At 46.1% G+C, this 21529-nt stretch overlaps 1 protein-coding gene across 1 annotated transcript in view; it reads left to right on the top strand.

Annotated features, from left to right (window-relative positions):
- adgrf6 (adhesion G protein-coupled receptor F6) overlaps nucleotides 1-21529 on the top strand; it is a 102453-nt gene that overhangs the window by 7509 nt on the left and 73415 nt on the right. The window lies entirely within an intron of this gene.

Below are 21529 nucleotides of genomic sequence, written 5' to 3'. Positions count from 1 at the left end.
ACACCAATGAGGAAAATCTAATCTTTAAATATTTGAATAAATAAAGTTCTTGGATCCTGACTGTTGTCAGCATTTTTCCTTGAAGCTTGGTCTGTGTCTGATGGTTTACCCACTCATAGACTGGTTTGCTGTCTTGTACCATCAAACTTATTGAAACTTTAGCTTCTTTAATACATTTAAATTCTTCCTAAATACCATTCTTTATTATCATTTCATTTTTTCATAGCAAATGAGCATTTTTAGTTGTTTAGGTAACAGGAACTTAATGCCAAATCAAACTACATTTCTGCATCAGTATCTCTGATATTGACGGTTAGATAAGTTTATACATCTATTAACAACACCACCTGCTATTAAAGTCTTGCAATATTATTGGATAATACAAATACTTGTAGGATAAACGGTTAGGCCTCAACTAATTAAACACCTAGCCTTAAATCCAGATGGAAAACTAGCAGGTTGTACTAACTATAGTGACCAACTAACCAGAAGAAATTCGGCCTTTTATCACTTGAAGAACATTTCCAGGATTAAAGGACTAATGTCTCAGCCAGATCTAGAGAAACTCATTCATGTGTTTAACTTCAGTCGTATTGATTATTGCAACAGCGTCTTCACAGGTCTGTCCAACAAATTAATCAAACAGCTGCAGCTGATCCAGAAAGCTGCTGCTCGCGTTCTCACTAAAACCAGGAAGATAGAGCACATAACACCAGTTTTAAAGTCCCTCCACTGGCTCCCTGTGGCTCAAATAGACTTTAAAATACTGTTGTTAGTTTACAAATCACTCAACGGCTTAGCACCACAATACATTAAAGATCTGCTGTTGTTGTATCAACCTTCGAGACCTCTCAGATCTTCCGGTTCTGGTTCTGCTCTGCATCCGCAGAACCAGAACCAAACAAGGAGAAGCAGCTTTCAGCATCTATGCACCACAAATTTGGAACAAACTTCCAGAAAACTGTAAAACAGCTGAAACACTGACTTCCTTTAAATCTCGACTAAAAACCCACTTGTTTAGGATTGTATTTGAAATGTAATAAATTACAAATTTAATGATGGAACTTGACTTAATGTCATGTTTTGATTGTTGATTCTATGTTGCATTGTGTTTCTGTGTTTGATACGATGTAAAGCACTTTGAAATGCTTTGCTGCTGTAATGTGCTATACAAATAAAATTTGATTGATTGATTGAAGAAGCAATTTAAGCTAATGGCAGTGTTTTTTTCTGATTGTACATTAAATTTGCACAGTTATGTGTATGTATTTGACTTATTTAATGAATTTGTGTCAAGCACTTACTCCTTTTCTGTCTTCGTCTTTACAGACTTTACTGCATGTCCAATCACCACAACAACTCCACAACCAACAAGTAAGACTGAAAGCATGGTTCATGTTGATCAGTCACTCAACAGTACATAGTTGAAAGGGTTACATTGGTAATCATCCTTTTTGTTCTTCATTTCTTCTTTCATTTGTGCCTCTACAGGTCCTCCAGTCTTCCATCAGTACCTGCTTACCATTGAGCTGAACTCCACAGATGTTACAGTTGTAGAAAAGCTGAGGAACATCAGCAACACCATCAGCATGAACAGGAAATTACGAATCTCTGATGTTAACATTACTACAGGTAGAGCTAAACAGTTTTCAGTGGATTCTGAGGATTTAACAGAGACATTTGAACCAATTTCAATAAAACAAATTGCTGCATCTTGTGAAACTGATGAAATATTTCCTTTGTTTTGTCTGCAGTCTGCTCTCCAATCAGTGGTGATTACCAGTGCAGATGTGAGGATCAATATCGTTTTCCATGTGACCAGTGTGTAACATATGGATCATGTGACAACATCACTGGTGACACATGTGGATGCATCAGTGGCATTCCTGCTGATGGACAGTACTGCCAGGCTGAGGATCAATACAGTGAGTTAATCTGGAGAGTTTGTTGGGTTGACATTTTAGGGTAAATCTTTCTGTATCATGTAATGTCCATGAATCAAGAAACAACAGGTCAGACTTGTACAAAAAAACATATTTAGATCATTTAAAGACATTTCACAAATGTGGAGAGGAATGACTGCTGTTCTCTTTCAACCTTGTGTGTTTATGGTTGTTTTCTCTGTCATAGACTGGCTTCCTGTCCAATATTGTCTCTTACTTGTTAACGGATAGAGGAACAAATGGTGCCTTTTCTTACCTGAAGCAAATAATTTTTATTAAAAGTCTCTTATTTAATTGAAATATTCCTCAATACCATCCTTTATCATCAGCAATTAACCCCAGTTCTCTGAAACATGAATGAGGTATCTCACTATGGGGACACGACCCCAGCGCCTGTACCCCAGAAGCTCTATTACATTACGCCAGTCTTGACTGGCCGGTAGAAGTGACGTCGGCTCCAGGAGGGGGGGCTTCCTCCCAATATAAATGCCTGACATGACGCAAGCGATCTTCAGTCTTTTAAGCACACCTCTTCCTTGCTCCAGGCAAGGAGGGTGATCTGGTGAGATACCTCACTCATGTTTCAGAAAACCGGGGTTAATTCCTTAACCTAAAGTTCTCTTTCAACAGTTGTTTCAGTATCTCACTATAGGATGTGGTGAGTCCCATATTGCCAGATAAGCTTACTTGAAGACCAAAAGATGCATCCTGCAGTTATCTAAATGTGGATTCCAGGCCCAGAACTGTGTGAGCCAGAGTTGGTGCCGTGACATCCAGTCTATAGAACCTGGTGAAGGTGTGAGGAGTTGCCCAGCTGGCAGCATCACATACGTCCTCCAAAGGTATACCCTGAAACAGTGCCCAGGATGAGGCCATGCTTCAAGTGGAATGATCTCATAGACCTGCAGGGGTAGGCCTTTACTCTGATAGGCCATAGCAATAGCTCCAACTATCCAATGGGAAAGGCGTTGCTTTGTTAGAGGTTTCCCTTTATGTGGTGAAGCCCATGACACAAACAGTTGCTCAGATTTGTGAAAACCAGCTGTTCTCTCCATCCGAAGCGCTCGCACAGGGCAGAGCGTATGCAGTCGTTCATGCTCCTGAGAGGAGAATGATGGAGGGCCGAAAGCCATCAACTCCAAAGGGCGGCATGGCAAGGCTGGGTTAAAAACCTTTGGTATATAAGCCGGATTGGGTGTCAGTAAAACCTTATGATTCCGCTCAGTAAACCGCATGCAGGAGGGGTTTACTGAAAAAGCTTGAATGTCGCTCACACGTTTGGCAGAAACCAATGCAACTAACAAGGCTGTCTTAAATGAGAGCACTTTAAGCTCAACCTGCTCCAAAGGTTCAAAAGGTACATGTGACAAGGCATCAAGTACCATCGGTAAATCCCATGAAGGAGTGAGGCTTTTGGACACTGGCCGGAGCTGTCGTGCACCCTTCATGAACTGGCACACCAGAAGATGTTGCCCCACTGTTTTGTCTCCAAAGCCTACATGGCAAGCTGAAGTAGCTGCCAAATATACTTTGACAGTGGAAAAAGCCAAGCCTTTATCCAGCAGCTCTTGTAGAAATGCCAGAATAACTGACACAGGGCTCTGCATTGCGCTAAACATGGTTTTTGCGCACCAACCCTCAAATGCACGCCATTTTCCCTCATATGTGCTACGAGTTGAGACTGCTCTTGTGCTCTGAATCGTATCAATGACGTTCTGGGGAAGCCCACTGGCCGCCAGATTCACCCTCTCACAGGCCAGGCCCATAGAGCTAGGCGTTCCGGATGAGGATGAAATATTTCTCTGCGTGCCTGTGTTAGGAGATCTCTGCGGAGAGGGAGCCGCCACGGCTCGCCCTGCAGTGACTGGAAAATCTCTGCTAACCAGTGCTTCCCCGGCCAGCGGGGAGCTACCAGGATGAGTGAATGTTTCCTCTCTTGCACCCTGGCAAGGGTAGGAATGATCAGTTCCAGCGGTGGAAAAGCATACAGGAGAACCGGAGGCCACTCGTGTGCTAGAGCATCCAGGCCCAGCGAATCGCCCTCCTCGGTCAGGGAGAAAAACCTCGGATATTGAGTGTTCTCCTCTGATGCAAAGAGGTCTACCTCTGCCTGACCGTACTGCTGCTATATTTGGGTTACCACCCCACTGTGGAGTCTTCACTCCTTGAAGCGGGGATTGCCTCTCGACAGCAGGTCTGCACCCCTGTTCATCACCCCTGGCACATGAGTGGCTCTCAATGACAGAAGGCGTGAGCTGGTCCAGACTATCAGTCTGTGTGCCAGCATGTGTAAATGATGTGAGCGCAGGCCTCCCTGCCTGTTGATGTATGCAACCACCGTTGTATTGTCTGTTCTGACCAAAACATGGTGCCCTCTGATAGAGGGCAGAAAATGTCTCAGAGCCACTATAACAGCTAGGAGCTCCAGACAGTTGATGTGAGCTGTCCGTGTTTGTGAGCTCCAGACACCGTTTACCATCATGCCCTCGTGTGTGGCTCCCCAGCCAATTAACGAGGCATCCGTGGTAACAACCTTCCGTGTTAGGATGGTTCCCATGGCAACGCCGGTGTTCAGGAATGCGGCGCGTTTCCACGGACTCAGAGCGCGTGCGCATGTCCCAGAAACGATCACCTTCCGGTGGGCATGGCATGTTGGGCTCAAATTGAGCGATGCTACCCACTGTTGAAACGGCCGCATGTGCAAACAGCCGAACATGATGACCGATAGTGCTGACGCCATCAGACCAAGCAGCCTGTGGCACAGTCTGAATTTCACGAGTGTGCCTCTGCGAAAAACTGCCAGACAAGCCTGGAAGGCTTTCAATCGTTCTGCTGAGAGGCATGCTCTGAACTCCTCTGAATTCAGGGACATCCCAATGAAGGTTATTGTTTGTACTGGGGTTAGAATACTCTTCTCCCAGTTTATTGTGAAACCCAGAGCCGCCAGATGTGATATCAGCATCTCGGCGTGCGCCATAAGTTCCCCCGGGGACTGAGCTGCAATCAGCCAGTCGTCTATACACGTAGCCAGACATATTCCCTTTTCCCTCAGGGGTGCGACTGCAGCCTCGGTGCATTTCACAAACACGTGTGGACTCAGTGAGAGGCCAAAGGGAAGTATGAGATATTCGTACGTCTTCCCCTGAAAGGCAAATCTGAGGTACTTTCTGTGAGGGGGATATATAGGGATGTGAAAATATGCCTCTTTCAAGTCTACGGAGATGAACCAGTCTCCTCGACGCACAAAACTTATCAGAGCTGCGTGTGTCAGCATCCTGAACGTATACCGTCTCAGATATGCGTTCAGAGCTCACAGATCTAATATCGGCCGCAGTCCCCCGCCTTTTTTCGGTATGAGAAAATATCTGGAGTAAAAGTCGTCTCTGCTTTGCTCCTGCTGGACCAGCCGAATTGCATTTTTGTTCTGCAGAGATATTATTTCCCCCTGCAAAATGCGTTCATGTTCTCCCCAGGCATATGACTGTATTATGCCTTTGAAACAGGAAGGAGCTGTTCCAAACTGGAGCCTGTATCCTCTGGATACAGTCTTTATCACCCAATCTGATGCCCTGCATGTTCGCCACAGCTGGATTTTTCTCGCTAGTGGGCTGGGAAGTACTTCTGTGAGAGCATTGTTCTGTGCTGGCTGAGTAAGCTGTAGCTGCTGTCGGTCCACTTTCTCTTTCATAGAGAGAGCTGCCAAGTACGCCAAAGGTGGGGCAAGAGCTTCCCCTATTGGCCTCATGTGCAGCTGCACGGCCACGTTCTGTCCTAATGTCATTTTTGACACTTTTATTATGTTTTTTTTGTTTTGGCTGCACCCTCCGTTCTTGACCTGGTTGCGCGCCTGGGAACAATTTTATTGAGTTTGTTGTGGAGGGAGATATTTGTGTTTTCAAACACTGGTGTGTGTTTGCGCACTGCTGTGTGCTTTCTGGCCACAGCTCTGGCTACACTGAGCTCTGGGTGTGTGTAAGTTTTCTCCTCTTTGTTCGGCTCTGAACTGCGAGCTCCAACGCTGGCTCTGCAGGCCGTTTGAATTGCCCTGAATGTGGTTTCACAAACTCGAACTGGGACAGAACGTTTCCCAGGGGGCGGGGGGAAGCAGGTGTCTGGCAGTGCCCGCTCTCCCACCCCGAGGCTAGCTGCCTAGGTAGCCCGCCCCTTTTTCTTTGAGCTTGCGGTGGCCGGAGGTTTGGTTCCCGAAGTCACCGGTGGCGCGAAGGGCTTTCTTCCCCATGCACCCTTGAGCTCGATCTGCTTTCCCTGGCCGTGGTCCGCTGACTGCGGCTGAGGTTGGCGTTTAGGGATGTGGTAGACCGGTCGAGTCTTGGCCTGAGCGAACGTTTGACGAGGTGCTGCGGAGGGAGGAGGCTGCGGTCTTCTGGGCAGACAGAGTTGCTGCACTTTACCTTCTTTCTTTTTCTCCTCGCAGCGTTTTGCATTGCTGCAACGGTGTGGCCGAATAAGCCCTTCGGGTCCACCGGAGTGTCAAGGAGTTGATTTTTCTCTCTTTGAGACAGACTGGACAGATTCAACCATCTGGCTCTCTCCTGAGTGACCATCAGAGCCATTGCTCGCCCCGAGGCCTGGACAGCGTTTCTGTGGCGACGCAGGCAGAGGTCTGTCACCACGCACAACTCGTCCCACAGATCTGCGGTTGCTGCACCCGCCATCTGCTCCTGCAGTTCTGCTTGATAAGCGAGGAGGAGAGATGAGGCGTTCAGGGCTTTAACCGATCCTGCCACTGCTTTGTAGCTTTTTTCGTTTAAAGCTGACTGAAATGAATCGGCCTTGAACAGGAGGGTTGGTCCTGCCGCTGTCACGGTCGATTTCTGTGAGGGGTGCAGGTGAAATGCCAGCTGAGGTTCAACAGGAGGCAGGCGGAAAAAAACGCTGCCCTCCATGCCGGTCCAGTCCAGCTCAGACCATCCCAGAACGGGGTTTTTGGCGGTGAGGGGATTACTCCAGGACCGGGTTGCTTCCTCGAGGCACTCTGGAGAAACGGGCAGCAGCTGTACTGTGGAAGATTTGGCTTTTGAAAGCATTTTCCCCTCATACTGAGATGTGGTGGCCTCGGCTGGGGTTTCCGGCCATTCAATGCCCAGCTTTGCAGCAGCTCTTCTGCAGACATTGTGCAGGTCCGATGCAGTCGGGTTTGGTGGACCGCTTCAGCAGGTTTCACCAGTTTCCATGGGCTTTGCAGCCAACGGGATAGAGAATGTCTCGTCGTCCTGCTCGTAGTCATCAGACCCGAGACTAATGGATTCCACCTTGGAGTCAGATTCTGCACCAGCAAAATTACTGAACGCCGGGAGGTCGGCTCCATCTTCCTCCAGGTCAAGAAGTGGTGCGACAGCATCAAGCTGGTCACCCCAACTGGCTTGAGCTAAAGGGAGCTCTCCCTCATCGGTCGCGGCAAGAACTGGTGGAGGGGGATTGGATACCCCCAGCACAGGGTCCGCCTCTGACAAGCTAGCTTGGCATGCTAGCCTGCATCGACGAGTTTTAACAGTGAGCTGTGCACAATGTTCGTGGCTCGCTGGTGATGCTAACCCGTCCTGGGCATGGTGCGGAAGCGCAGACAGAATGGGTATCTGCCCCGGCAATGAGGTTGCCACACGTGCATGTTCTAGTCAGTAGTTTGGTCCTGTCCATGGTGAGTACAGGTCCAAGCTTCGTGAATATCAGCGTCGTTTAAAATCAAAGCAAAAGGGCGCAGCTAGTTTGGAGGCTAGCTGCAGCTGCTGCTGTTTGGTGACAGACCAGCGGTAGGAGAACTCAGAACAACCAAGCACAGCTATTGAGAAGCGTTCAGTGACCGAGTTGTTAGCTCACTCTGTAAACAGTTAAGCTAGCTCAATAGTTACCGTACTAGCCGTCTGAGAGTTGCTTCTGGGATTGAGAAGAGGTGTTAGACTGAAGATCGCTTGCGTGATGTCAGGCATTTATACTGGGAGGAATCCCCTCCTCCTGGAGCCGACGTCACTTCTACCGGCCAGTCAAGACTGGCTTAATGTAATAGAGTTTCTGGGGGACAGGTGCTGGAGTCGTGTCCCATAGTGAGATACCGAAATGAATGTTGAAAGAGAACCAGCAGGGTTTGCTAACTGTGTTAAACAAGGCTAACAAGATGTAGCAATTTAAGCTAAATGCAATGTTTTTTATCTCAGTTTTGATTTTTTTAACATTGTCCAGCTATGTTTATGTTGTTGACTGATTTAAAGGCATTCAAACAATAACTGATGCCAAAAGCAGGTGGTTATGTGTGGCAGTCATACTGGTTTTAGAAAACTGGTTTGCTACCTGTTGGTTTTTAAGTTTCAATTCTGACATTGGGCGCTTTTCAATAAATATTTATAACTTGGAACGTTGAAACTCAGGTTATTGATGGGAGACCTTGTTCTACGGAAGCTAACAGAGTGAGAGCAAAACCATTTTCCTCAGGAATGTCAGAGAATGGATTTGTGTCAAGCACTTACTCTTTTTCTGTCTTCATCTTTACAGACTTTACTGCATGTCCAATCACCACAACAACTCCACAACCAACAAGTAAGACTGAAAGCATGGTTCATGTTGATCAGTCACTCAACAGTACATAGTTGAAAGGGTTACATTGGTAATCATCCTTTTTGTTCTTCATTTCTTCTTTCATTTGTGCCTCTACAGGTCCTCCAGTCTTCCATCAGTACCTGCTTTCCATTGAGCTGAACTCCACAGATGTTACAGTTGTAGAAAAGCTGAGGAACATCAACAACACCATCAGCATGAACAGGAAATTACGAATCTCTGATGTTAACATTACTACAGGTAGGGCTAAACAGTTTTCAGTGGATTCTGGGGCTTTAACAGAGACATTTGAACCAATTTCAATAAAACAAACTGCTGCATCTTGTGAAACTGATGAAATATTTCCTTTGTTTTGTCTGCAGTCTGCTCTCCAATCAGTGGTGATTACCAGTGCAGATGTGAGGATCAATATCGTTTTCCATGTGACCAGTGTGTAACATATGGACCATGTGACAACATCACTGGTGACACATGTGGATGCATCAGTGGCATTCCTGCTGGTGGACAGTACTGCCAGGCTGAGGATCAATACAGTGAGTTTATCTGGAGAGTTTGTTGGGTTGACAATTTAGCCTAAATCTTTCTGTATCATGTAATGTCCATGAAACAAGAAACAACAGGTCAGACTTGCACAAAACAAACATATTTAGATCATTTTAATACATTTCCCAAATGTGGAGAGGAATGACTGTTGTTCTCTTTGAACCTTGTGTGTTTATGGTTGTTTTCTCTGTCATAGACTGGCTTCCTGTCCAGTATTGTCTCTTACTTATTAATGGACAGAGGAACAAATGGTGCCTTTTCTTACCTGAAGCAAATGATTTTTTATTAAAAGTCACTTATTTAATTGAAATCTTTCTCAATACCATCCTTTATCATCATTTCATTGTTTCTCTGAATAATTCTTCTTATACTTTGATTTACACGACTTTAATGTCCAATGAAAATATGTTTCTGCATCAGTACCTCTTATATTTCACTGTTAGATAAGTTTTGATGCCGTCAGTGTGAATCTACAATGTCAATAGTCATGAAAATAAAGGAAACTCATTGAATTAAAAGGTGTGTCCAAACTTTTGGTCTGTACTGTACATTTAAAAATAGCGTCACCTGCTATTAAAGTATTGCAATAAAATTGGATAATACAAATACCTGTAGGATAAAAGTATAGGCTTCAAATAATTTAACACCTAGCTTAAAAGCCAGATAGAAAACCAGCAGGGTTTGCTAACTGTGTTAAAGAAAGGCTAACAAGATGTGGCAATTTAAGCTAATTGCATTGTTTTTTCTCTCAGTTTTGATTTTTTAACATTGTTCACCTACAGTATATTTATGTTGTTGACTGATTTAAAGGCATACAAACAATATCTGGTGCCAAAAGCAGGTGGTTATGTGTGGCAGCCATATTGGTTTTAGAAAATTGGTTTGCTACCTGTTGGTTTTTAAGTTTCAATTCTGACATTGGGTGCTTTTCAATAAATATTTACAACTTGGAAAGTTGAAACTCACGTTATTGATGGGAGGCCTTGTTCTACTGGAGCTAACTGAGAGTGAGAGCAAAATCATTTTCTTCAGGAATGTCAGAGAATGGATTTGTGTCAAGCACTTACTCTTTTTCTGGCTTCCTCTTTTTTACAGATTTTACTGCATGTCCAATCACCACAACAACTCCACAACCAACAAGTAAGACTGAAAGCATGGTTCATGTTGATCAGTCACTCAACAGTACATAGTTGAAAGGGTTACATTGGTAATCATCCTTTTTGTTCTTCATTTCTTCTTTCATTTGTGCCTCTACAGGTCCTCCAGTCTTCCATCAGTACCTGCTTTCCATTGAGCTGAACTCCACAGATGTTACAGTTGTAGAAAAGCTGAGGAACATCAACAACACCATCAGCATGAACAGGAAGTTGCGAATCTCTGATGTTAACATTACTACAGGTAGGGCTAAACAGTTTTCAGTGGATTCTGAGGCTTTAACAGAGACATTTGAACCAATTTCAATAAAGCAAACTGCTTCATCTTGTGAAACTGATGAAATATTTCCTTTGTTTTGTCTGCAGTCTGCTCTCCAATCAGTGGTGATTACCAGTGCAGATGTGAGGATCAATATCGTTGGCCATGTGACCAGTGTGTAACATATGGATCATGTGACAACATCACTGGTGACACATGTGGATGCATCAGTGGCATTCCTGCTGGTGGACAGTACTGCCAGGCTGAGGATCAATACAGTGAGTTCTATTTCATCCCTACTGACCGCCAGAGGCGGTGCTTCAAGCACTGAATGATCATTCTTGCGCATGCGCAGGTCGAGTACTAATGACAACAAAGTCACCTGTGACCTGCCGGGGACCCACGTGACTCTATATAGTCACGTGGCACCCGGCAATCAATCCCTTTTGTTCTTCTCGCGCGCAGGTGTGTTGAGGACAGGTGTGTGGTCGTGTGAAGCCGGTTGCTTCTGTGTATACCACTAATTTCCTAGCTGCTTGTTGCTGGTAGCCCCGTGACCGGGTTTGGTCGGAGCTGCGGGTAAGTCTCGCCCTCCAGGGGCTGCACAAGCTGCTTTCACCTTACCAGATCCGCGGTGACTGGTAAGTTTTTGTTCTTTTCTCAGCAGTAGTTTACTGTTCGCTTTGATTTGCCTCTTTTGTGGCTCTTTTGTCTCACAGTAGCGTTTCTGCTCGCGCTGAGTTTTCAGTTTGTTTATCTACACTCACCAGTAGCGTTTCTGCTCGCGTTGAGTTCTTCTACAGTTGTTTATCTACACTCCCCAGTAGCGTTTTCTGCTCGCGTTGAGTTCTTCTACAGTTGTTTATCTACACTCACCAGTAGCGTTTCTGCTCGCGTTGAGTTCTTCTACAGTTGTTTATCTACACTCCCCAGTAGCGTTTTCTGCTCGGGCTGAGTCCATTTTACTTTGCTGTTGTTTATCTGACTCACCAGTGGCGTCTCTGCTCGTGCTGAGTTCATCTTTGGTTGATTATCGATTTGCTAGTGGCGTTCTGCTCATGCTGAGTTTGGAACCTCTACGGGGGGTTTTCTGCAACGGAGTCGCCGGTAGCGTTTTCTGCTCGTGTTGACTTCTGTTGGTGGCAGGCTAATCACGCCTTTCAGCGGTATGATGCTGGATAATTTATGCTGCTCGTCCTGTCTGGCTCCACTTCAGCCCGACGACGGACATGACTTGTGTCCCTCCTGCCTCGGTGTGGAACATCTCCGGGAGGCGCTGTCAGATAACGCTTGCCCCAACTGTTGCGTCATGCCCCGGTCAGTCAGACTGGATCGGTTGGCTGCGCTGGAGCAGCCTACCGACTGGGCGGGCGCTGCGCCGCGTACTCATTTGCCGATGGGGAAAGCGATGTGCAAACGGTCTACTGTGGCTGCACCTTCGGTACCGACAAAACGAGCCAGACGGACCGATGCAGGGCGGTTGTCCACGAGAGTGGATCATCTCACTACTGAACTGGCCCAAATGAAAGCCCTCCTCCAGTCCTTTCAGACTGCTGATGATCGCGGCCCGGCTCTCCCTTCCGAGCAGGATGACATGTCAGTCAACGCCGATGATGCTGTTTCTGTGGCGGCCTCTGGCACCCATTTCTGTGAGGACCTGCCGGAGCTGGGCTCCGGGGCCTCTGGGTCGGACTCCATTGCCTCCCAGGAGGATACGGCGGAATCTGTGACATCCGCTATTAGAACGGCTCTTGCCCGTTTACAGATTAGTGTTCCTCAGGCCCAGCCTACGGCTTCCAGTGCCTTCTTTAAGCGCAGTAGGTCAGAGACTGCCCTTATGGTTCCTCCCTCGGCGGAGTACGTGCGGGAACTCCATGCTTGCTGGTCAGACACCAAGGCGCTTTCGCGTCTGACGACGGATGGCAGGGTCCTGGCAGCTATGCTGGAGGCCCCCAAGGTTGGCTTGGGGCAGATGCCAGCGGTGGAACCGGGCATTGCCTCTCTTATTATCCCACCTGATGAGGCTTTGCGGTCCAATGCCCGTTGTCCGCGTCCTCAGTGCCGTATTACCGATGACCTTCTCTGCAAGGCCTATGACTCTGGGGCCCGCATGGGCCGGATTGGGAACTCTCTATCCCATCTTATGCTGGCCCTGTCTTCCTCCTTGGAATCTGTTCCACTGGATCATGCCACGCAAGGCCTGGTTGATGCATCTCTGCAGGCCTTTGCTCTTATGTCGAGGGAACTTGGACGCACACTATCCACACTGGTTCACGCTCGCCGCCAAGTCTGGTTGGCGCAGTCACCACTTACTGAGCCTTGTAGGAGGACCCTCCGGGCCCTGCCTGTGGTTCCGGGGGAACTTTTTGGTTCTGCGGCACTGGACGCCTTGGACCGTACAGCTCAGGCTTCTAGAACGAGGCAACAGCTGGCAGGGCTTCACAGACGTGATCGCCAGCCAGTCAGCACCTGGGCGGCTGCGGGTCCTTCACGGAGGTCCTCAGGGCCTTCTCCTTCTTCCACTGAGCCCCAGGGGCTGGTACCAGGTCAGAGATCGGTCCAGAGACCTGCTCCAGATCGGAGAAACAGGGCTCGAGACCAAGCTGGGACGAGGTCCTTTCATCCCTTTCGAGCCGCGCAGTCTGGCCGACGTCCTCCCGGGCCTTCGAAGGGCCGGGGGGCCCGCAGATGATGCCTTAGGGCCGGCGGTCGGTTATTTTTCCCCGGGTCAGCTCAGCTTCTGGGCTGCCCACACCCCGGACTTGTGGGTGTTGTCCACCCTGTCCCGGGGGTACCGTCTTCAATTCCGCCGCCGGCCACCTATCCCTGGCCGGGTCAGGATGACTGCGATCTGCGACCCGGTGAAGGCACAGGCACTGAACCAAGAAATCTGCACCTTGCTGGCCAAGGGTGCTATAGTGCCTGTGGACCCCCTGCTGGATCCAGGGGGCTTTTATTCCATGTATTTTCTGGTTCCGAAGAAGACCGGGGGCCTGCGTCCGGTCTTGGACCTCAGAGGCCTGAATGTGTACTTGAAGGTCATGCCCTTTCATATGCTGACCACCAAGGAAGTGTTGCAGGCGATTTCCCCAGGCGATTGGTTCACTTCCGTAGATCTCAGGGATGCTTATTTTCACATCCCAATCGCTCCGCCCCATTGGCGGTTTCTTCGTTTTGCTTTTCAGGGGAGGCATTTCCAGTTCAGGGTCCTCCCGTTCGGACTTTCACTGTCTCCCAGGGTGTTCACCCGATGTGTTGCGGCGGCCCTCTCTCCTCTGCAGGCACAAGGATTGAGGATCCTCCCATATCTGGACGACTGGCTCATTTGTGCCGCGACACAGGACCAGGCGGTTCGGGATACTCGGTTAGTGCTCCATCATGTGGGATGCTTGGGCTTGCAGGTGAACATGGAGAAAAGCGCTCTGACTCCCTCACAGGAGACTGTCTTCCTGGGCATTGCCATGGATTCCATCTCAATGGCTGCTTGCCCGTCACCCCAGCGGGTGGACAGTATATTGAGCATGCTCCCGGAATTCGGGCGCGGCATGGCACCGCCTCTTGTGCGGTATCTTCGACTTTTGGGCATGCTCACAGCTGCGTCTGCCGTAGTGCCCTTGGGGCTGCTGTCATTGCGGCCCCTCCAGATGTGGTTGAACAGCTTGAATCTGGATCCCGCACGGTACACTCATCGTCTCCGCAGACTTCGGGTGGGGCCTCAGTGTCTTCAGTCTCTGTCCCAATGGAGGGTGAGGTTGTTTATGACCACAGGGGTCCCGCTCGGTTCCCTCTCGTGTCGTCGGGAAGTTGTGTTTACGGATGCATCCTCCACGGGCTGGGGTGCGACTTGGCGGGGTCAAATGGCACAGGGGACATGGTCCCGGCGGCTGAGCAGGGAACACATCAATGTCCTAGAGTTACAGGCTGTCTTTCTGGCTCTTCAGAGCTTTCTTCCAGGCTTGCAGGGGAAGCATGTGCTGGTGAGGTCAGACAACACCACAGTGGTTTTTCACATCAACCACCAGGGGGGAACCAGGTCAAGGAAACTGTTGTGCTTGACTCGACGGCTTCTGACCTGGGCAGCTCCATGCATAGCCAGCCTCAGGGCAGCCTACATACCAGGGCCGGAGAATGTGCCGGCAGATTTTCTATCCCGTCGGAAGCCGCTTCCAGGGGAGTGGAAGCTTCACCAAGAGGTAGTGGAGCGCTTCTGGACGGTCTTTGGCAGGGCGGCCGTGGACCTCTTTGCCTCAAGGGACGCATTTCACTGTCCCCTTTGGTTCTCATTGGACAACACCAGCCCTCTGGGCCGCGATGCCCTGGCACACGACTGGCCCCGGGCCCTCCTTTATGCCTTTCCGCCATTCGGCCTCCTTTTTCAGACTCTCCTCAGGGTGCGTCAGGAGGGGCACAGGGTTCTGCTGGTGGCCCCCTACTGGCCAGCGAGGACTTGGTTTCCTCTACTGTGCGAGCTCAGCTCCGGCTCGCCAATGCGTCTCCCCTCCAGGAGAGATCTTCTTTCCCAGGTGGGGGGTCAGATTTTGCACCCCGAACCGGACCGGCTCCAGCTCTGGATTTGGCCCCTGCAGGGCCGGGGTCCACCTTCTCAAGATACCCTGGGTCCATAGGGCATACGATGGCTAATGCATGGGCACCGTCCACGCGAGCTGTCTATGCTAACAAGTGGACGGTCTTTGCGACCTGGTGCCGTGATAGGGGGCAGGACCCGGTGCAGTGTTCAGTTTCGGACATCCTGACCTTCCTGCAGGCATTGCTGGATCAAGGACGGTCTCCATCTACCTTAAAGGTGTATGTGGCTGCCATTTCCTGTTGGCATGTTGGGCTGAATGGTTTTTCTGTGGGCCGAGACAAAGAGGTTGTACTGTTTTTAAGGGGTGCTCGGCGTTTGCACCCACCCAACCGCCCTGTGGCACCGGCCTGGGACCTTTCTCTTGTGCTTGAGGCTCTTCGGTCCCTCCCATTTGAGCCCCTGGCATCGGCAGACCTCAAATGGCTCTCACTAAAGACGGCGTTCCTTTTAGCTATGGTTTCTGCTAAACGTGTGGGGGAATTACAGGCTCTCTCGATAGCCGAGCCCTGCTGCCGGTGGACTCCTGATGGCTCGGGTGTTACACTGTGGTCTGACGTTGCATTTATTCCTAAGGTATCACTGGCGGCTGGCAGTACCCAGCCGCTCCATCTTGCTCGGCTTGACACCGGGAGCCCCTCTGAACCACTGTGTCCTGTTCGTGCCCTTGAGACGTATATCGATGCCACGGCATCCTTCCGAAAGACTAATAGCCTTTTTGTTTGCTACGCTGGCTCACGGAAAGGGCAGGCACTTTCCAAGCAGCGACTTGCACACTGGGTTGTGGATTTGATCTCCAAGGCTTATGCCTTGCAGGACCGGCCACTGCCGGCGGGAGTGAAGTGCCACTCTACACGGGGCATGTCGACGTCGTTTGCTGCCATGACTGGGGTGCCATTGGATGTTATATGCCGTGCGGCCTCCTGGAAATCACCTAGTACCTTTACTCGGTTCTACAGGGTGAATGTGGCTGCGCCCCATCCGCTTCAAGGAGTTTTGGAGCAGCATGCCTCTACATCACATTAGGTGGGTGGTGTAGTCGCTGTTCCTTGTTGCTGATTCCTCGTGACCTTGTTGATATGAGTCATCCAGTGCTTGAAGCACCGCCTCTGGCGGTCAGTAGGGATGAAATAGAACGAAAGTTACTACCGTAACTACGGTTCTATGAATCCCGGATGACCGCCAGAGTGCTTGGTCCCTCGGAATCTCTGCTTTCGCGAGAAGATTGAGGGATTGATTGCCGGGTGCCACGTGACTATATAGAGTCACGTGGGTCCCCGGCAGGTCACAGGTGACTTTGTTGTCATTAGTACTCGACCTGCGCATGCGCAAGAATGATCATTCAGTGCTTGAAGCACCGCCTCTGGCGGTCATCCGGGATTCATAGAACCGTAGTTACGGTAGTAACTTTCGTTTATCTGGAGAGTTTGTTGGGTTGACATTTTAGCATAAATCTTTCTATATCATGTAATGTCCATAAATCAAGAATCAACTGGTCAGACTTGCATGAAACAAAGCACAAAGAGATAATTTTTTACACATTTAACACCAATGAGGAAAATCTAATCTTTAAATATAAATAAAGTTCTTGGGTCCTGACTGTTGTCAGCATTTTTCCTGGATATTTTTTCTGTGTCTGATGGTTTACCCACTCATTGACTGGTTTGCTGTCTAGTGCCATCAAACTTATTGAAACTTTAGCTTCTTTAATACATTTAAATTCTTCCTACATACCATTCTTTATCGTCATTTCATTTTTTTGTAGTAAATGAGCACTTTTAGTTCTTTAGGTAAGAGGAATTTAATGCCAAATCAAACTACATTTCTGCATCAGTATCTATGATATTGACGGTTAGAGAAGGTGATAGATCTATTAACAACACCACCTGCTATTAAAGTCTTGCAATATTATTGGATAATACAAATACTTGTAGGATAAAATGATAGGCTTCAATTAATTAAACAGCTAGCCTTAAAGCCAGTTGGGAAACTAGCAGGTTGTACTAACTATAGTGACCAACTAACCAGAAGAAGCAATTTAAGCTAATAGCATTGTTTATTTCTGATTGTACATTAAACTCGCACAGTTATGTGTATGTCTTTGACTTATTTAATGGCATACAAATAACAACTGGTGCCAAAAACACATAACTGCAATTTTTGCAGTTATTATGTGTGGCAGCCATGTTGGATTTTGAAAATGAGTTAGATCAGCTACCGGTGACTTTTTAGATGGAATCCTGACATTGAGTGCTTTTGGACTAATATTTATAACTTGGAACGTTGAAACTTAGGTTATTGATGGGAAGTCTTGTTCTACTGGAGCTAACTGAGAGTGAGAGCAAAACCATTTTCCTCAGGAATGTCAGAGAATGGATTTGTGTCAAGCACTTACTCTTTTTCTGTCTTCATCCTTTTTACAGACTTTACTGCATGTCCAATCACCACAACAACTCCACAACCAACAAGTAAGACTGAAAGCATGGTTCATGTTGATCAGTCACTCAACAGTACATAGTTGAAAGGGTTACATTGGTAATCATCCTTTTTGTTCTTCATTTCTTCTTTCATTTGTGCCTCTACAGGTCCACCAGTCTTCTATCAGTACTTGCTTTCCATTGAGCTGAACTCCACAGATGTTACAGTTGTAGAAAAGCTGAGGAACATCAACAACACCATCAGCATGAACAGGAACTTGCGAATCTCTGATGTTAACATTACTACAGGTAGAGCTAAACAGTTTTCAGTGGATTCTGAGGCTTTAACAGAGACATTTGAACCAATTTCAATAAAACAAATTACTGCATCTTGTGAAACTGATGAAATATTTCCTTTGTTTTGTCTGCAGTCTGCTCTCCAATCAGTGGTGATTACCAGTGCAGATGTGAGGATCAATATCGTTGGCCATGTGACCAGTGTGTAACATATGGATCATGTGACAACATCACTGGTGACACATGTGGATGCATCAGTGGCATTCCTGCTGGTGGACAGTACTGCCAGGCTGAGGATCAATACAGTAAGTTTATCTGGAGAGTTTGTTGGGTTGACATTTTAGGGTAAATCTTTCTGTATCATGTAATGTCCATAAATCAAGAATCAACAGGTCAGACTTGCATGAAACAGAGAGATAATTTTTACACATTTAACACCAATGAGGAAAATCTAATCTTTAAATATTTGAATAAATAAAGTTCTTGGATCCTGACTGTTGTCAGCATTTTTCCTTGAAGCTTGGTCTGTGTCTGATGGTTTACCCACTCATTGACTGGTTTGCTGTCTAGTACCATCAAACTTATTGAAACTTTAGCTTCTTTAATACATTTAAATTCTTCCTAAATACCATTCTTTATTATCATTTCATTTTTTCATAGCAAATGAGCATTTTTAGTTGTTTAGGTAACAGGAACTTAATGCCAAATCAAACTACATTTCTGCATCAGTATCTCTGATATTGACGGTTAGATAAGTTTATACATCTATTAACAACACCACCTGCTATTAAAGTCTTGCAATATTATTGGATAATACAAATACTTGTAGGATAAACGGTTAGGCCTCAACTAATTAAACACCTAGCCTTAAATCCAGATGGAAAACTAGCAGGTTGTACTAACTATAGTGACCAACTAACCAGAAGAAATTCGGCCTTTTATCACTTGAAGAACATTTCCAGGATTAAAGGACTAATGTCTCAGCCAGATCTAGAGAAACTCATTCATGTGTTTAACTTCAGTCGTATTGATTATTGCAACAGCGTCTTCACAGGTCTGTCCAACAAATTAATCAAACAGCTGCAGCTGATCCAGAAAGCTGCTGCTCACGTTCTCACTAAAACCAGGAAGATAGAGAACATAACACCAGTTTTAAAGTCCCTCCACTGGCTCCCTGTAGCTCAAAGAATAGACTTTAAAATACTGTTGTTAGTTTACAAATCACTCAACGGCTTAGCACCACAATACATTAAAGATCTGCTGTTGTTGTATCAACCTTCGAGACCTCTCAGATCTTCCGGTTCTGGTTCTGCTCTGCATCTGCAGAACCAGAACCAAACAAGGAGAAGCAGCTTTCAGCATCTATGCACCACAAATTTGGAACAAACTTCCAGAAAACTGTAAAACAGCTGAAACACTGACTTCCTTTAAATCTCGACTAAAAACCCACTTGTTTAGGATTGTATTTGAAATGTAATAAATTACAAATTTAATGATGGAACTTGACTTAATGTCATGTTTTGATTGTTGATTCTATGTTGCATTGTGTTTCTGTGTTTGATACGATGTAAAGCACTTTGAAATGCTTTGCTGCTGAAATGTGCTATACAAATAAAATTTGATTGATTGATTGAAGAAGCAATTTAAGCTAATGGCAGTGCTTTTTTCTGATTGTACATTAAATTTGCACAGTTATGTGTATGTATTTGACTTATTTAATGAATTTGTGTCAAGCACTTACTCCTTTTCTGTCTTCGTCTTTACAGACTTTACTGCATGTCCAATCACCACAACAACTCCACAACCAACAAGTAAGACTGAAAGCATGGTTCATGTTGATCAGTCACTCAACAGTACATAGTTGAAAGGGTTACATTGGTAATCATATTTTTGTTCTTCATTTCTTCTTTCATTTGTGCCTCTACAGGTCCTCCAGTCTTCCATCAGTACCTGCTTTCCATTGAGCTGAACTCCACAGATGTTACAGTTGTAGAAAAGCTGAGGAACATCAACAACACCATCAGCATGAACAGGAAATTACGAATCTCTGATGTTAACATTACTACAGGTAGAGCTAAACAGTTTTCAGTGGATTCTGAGGATTTAACAGAGACATTTGAACCAATTTCAATAAAACAAATTGCTGCATCTTGTGAAACTGATGAAATATTTCCTTTGTTTTGTCTGCAGTCTGCTCTCCAATCAGTGGTGATTACCAGTGCAGATGTGAGGATCAATATCGTTGGCCATGTGACCAGTGTGTAACATATGGAGCATGTGACAACATCACTGGTGACACATGTGGATGCATCAGTGGCATTCCTGCTGGTGGACAGTACTGCCAGGCTGAGGATCAATACAGTGAGTTTATCTGGAGAGTTTGTTGGGTTGACATTTTAGCATAAATCTTTCTATATCATGTAATGTCCATAAATCAAGAATCAACTGGTCAGACTTGCATGAAACAAAGCACAAAGAGATAATTTTTTACACATTTAACACCAATGAGGAAAATCTAATCTTTAAATATAAATAAAGTTCTTGGGTCCTGACTGTTGTCAGCATTTTTCCTGGATATTTTTTCTGTGTCTGATGGTTTACCCACTCATTGACTGGTTTGCTGTCTAGTGCCATCAAACTTATTGAAACTTTAGCTTCTTTAATACATTTAAATTCTTCCTACATACCATTCTTTATCGTCATTTCATTTTTTTGTAGTAAATGAGCACTTTTAGTTCTTTAGGTAAGAGGAATTTAATGCCAAATCAAACTACATTTCTGCATCAGTATCTATGATATTGACGGTTAGAGAAGGTGATAGATCTATTAACAACACCACCTGCTATTAAAGTCTTGCAATATTATTGGATAATACAAATACTTGTAGGATAAAATGATAGGCTTCAATTAATTAAACAGCTAGCCTTAAAGCCAGTTGGGAAACTAGCAGGTTGTACTAACTATAGTGACCAACTAACCAGAAGAAGCAATTTAAGCTAATAGCATTGTTTATTTCTGATTGTACATTAAACTCGCACAGTTATGTGTATGTCTTTGACTTATTTAATGGCATACAAATAACAACTGGTGCCAAAAACACATAACTGCAATTTTTGCAGTTATTATGTGTGGCAGCCATGTTGGATTTTGAAAATGAGTTAGATCAGCTACCGGTGACTTTTTAGATGGAATCCTGACATTGAGTGCTTTTGGACTAATATTTATAACTTGGAACGTTGAAACTTAGGTTATTGATGGGAAGTCTTGTTCTACTGGAGCTAACTGAGAGTGAGAGCAAAACCATTTTCCTCAGGAATGTCAGAGAATGGATTTGTGTCAAGCACTTACTCTTTTTCTGTCTTCATCCTTTTTACAGATTTTACTGCATGTCCAATCACCACAACAACTCCACAACCAACAAGTAAGACTGAAAGCATGGTTCATGTTGATCAGTCACTCAACAGTACATAGTTGAAAGGGTTACATTGGTAATCATCCTTTTTGTTCTTCATTTCTTCTTTCATTTGTGCCTCTACAGGTCCACCAGTCTTCTATCAGTACTTGCTTTCCATTGAGCTGAACTCCACAGATGTTACAGTTGTAGAAAAGCTGAGGAACATCAACAACACCATCAGCATGAACAGGAACTTGCGAATCTCTGATGTTAACATTACTACAGGTAGAGCTAAACAGTTTTCAGTGGATTCTGAGGCTTTAACAGAGACATTTGAACCAATTTCAATAAAACAAATTACTGCATC

The sequence above is a fragment of the Xiphophorus hellerii genome, chromosome 15, assembly GCF_003331165.1.
Source record: "Xiphophorus hellerii strain 12219 chromosome 15, Xiphophorus_hellerii-4.1, whole genome shotgun sequence".
NCBI lineage: Eukaryota > Metazoa > Chordata > Actinopteri > Cyprinodontiformes > Poeciliidae > Xiphophorus > Xiphophorus hellerii.
Note: the sequence above shows the minus strand (reverse complement) of the source record. Positions and strands in the feature narration are given on the sequence as shown.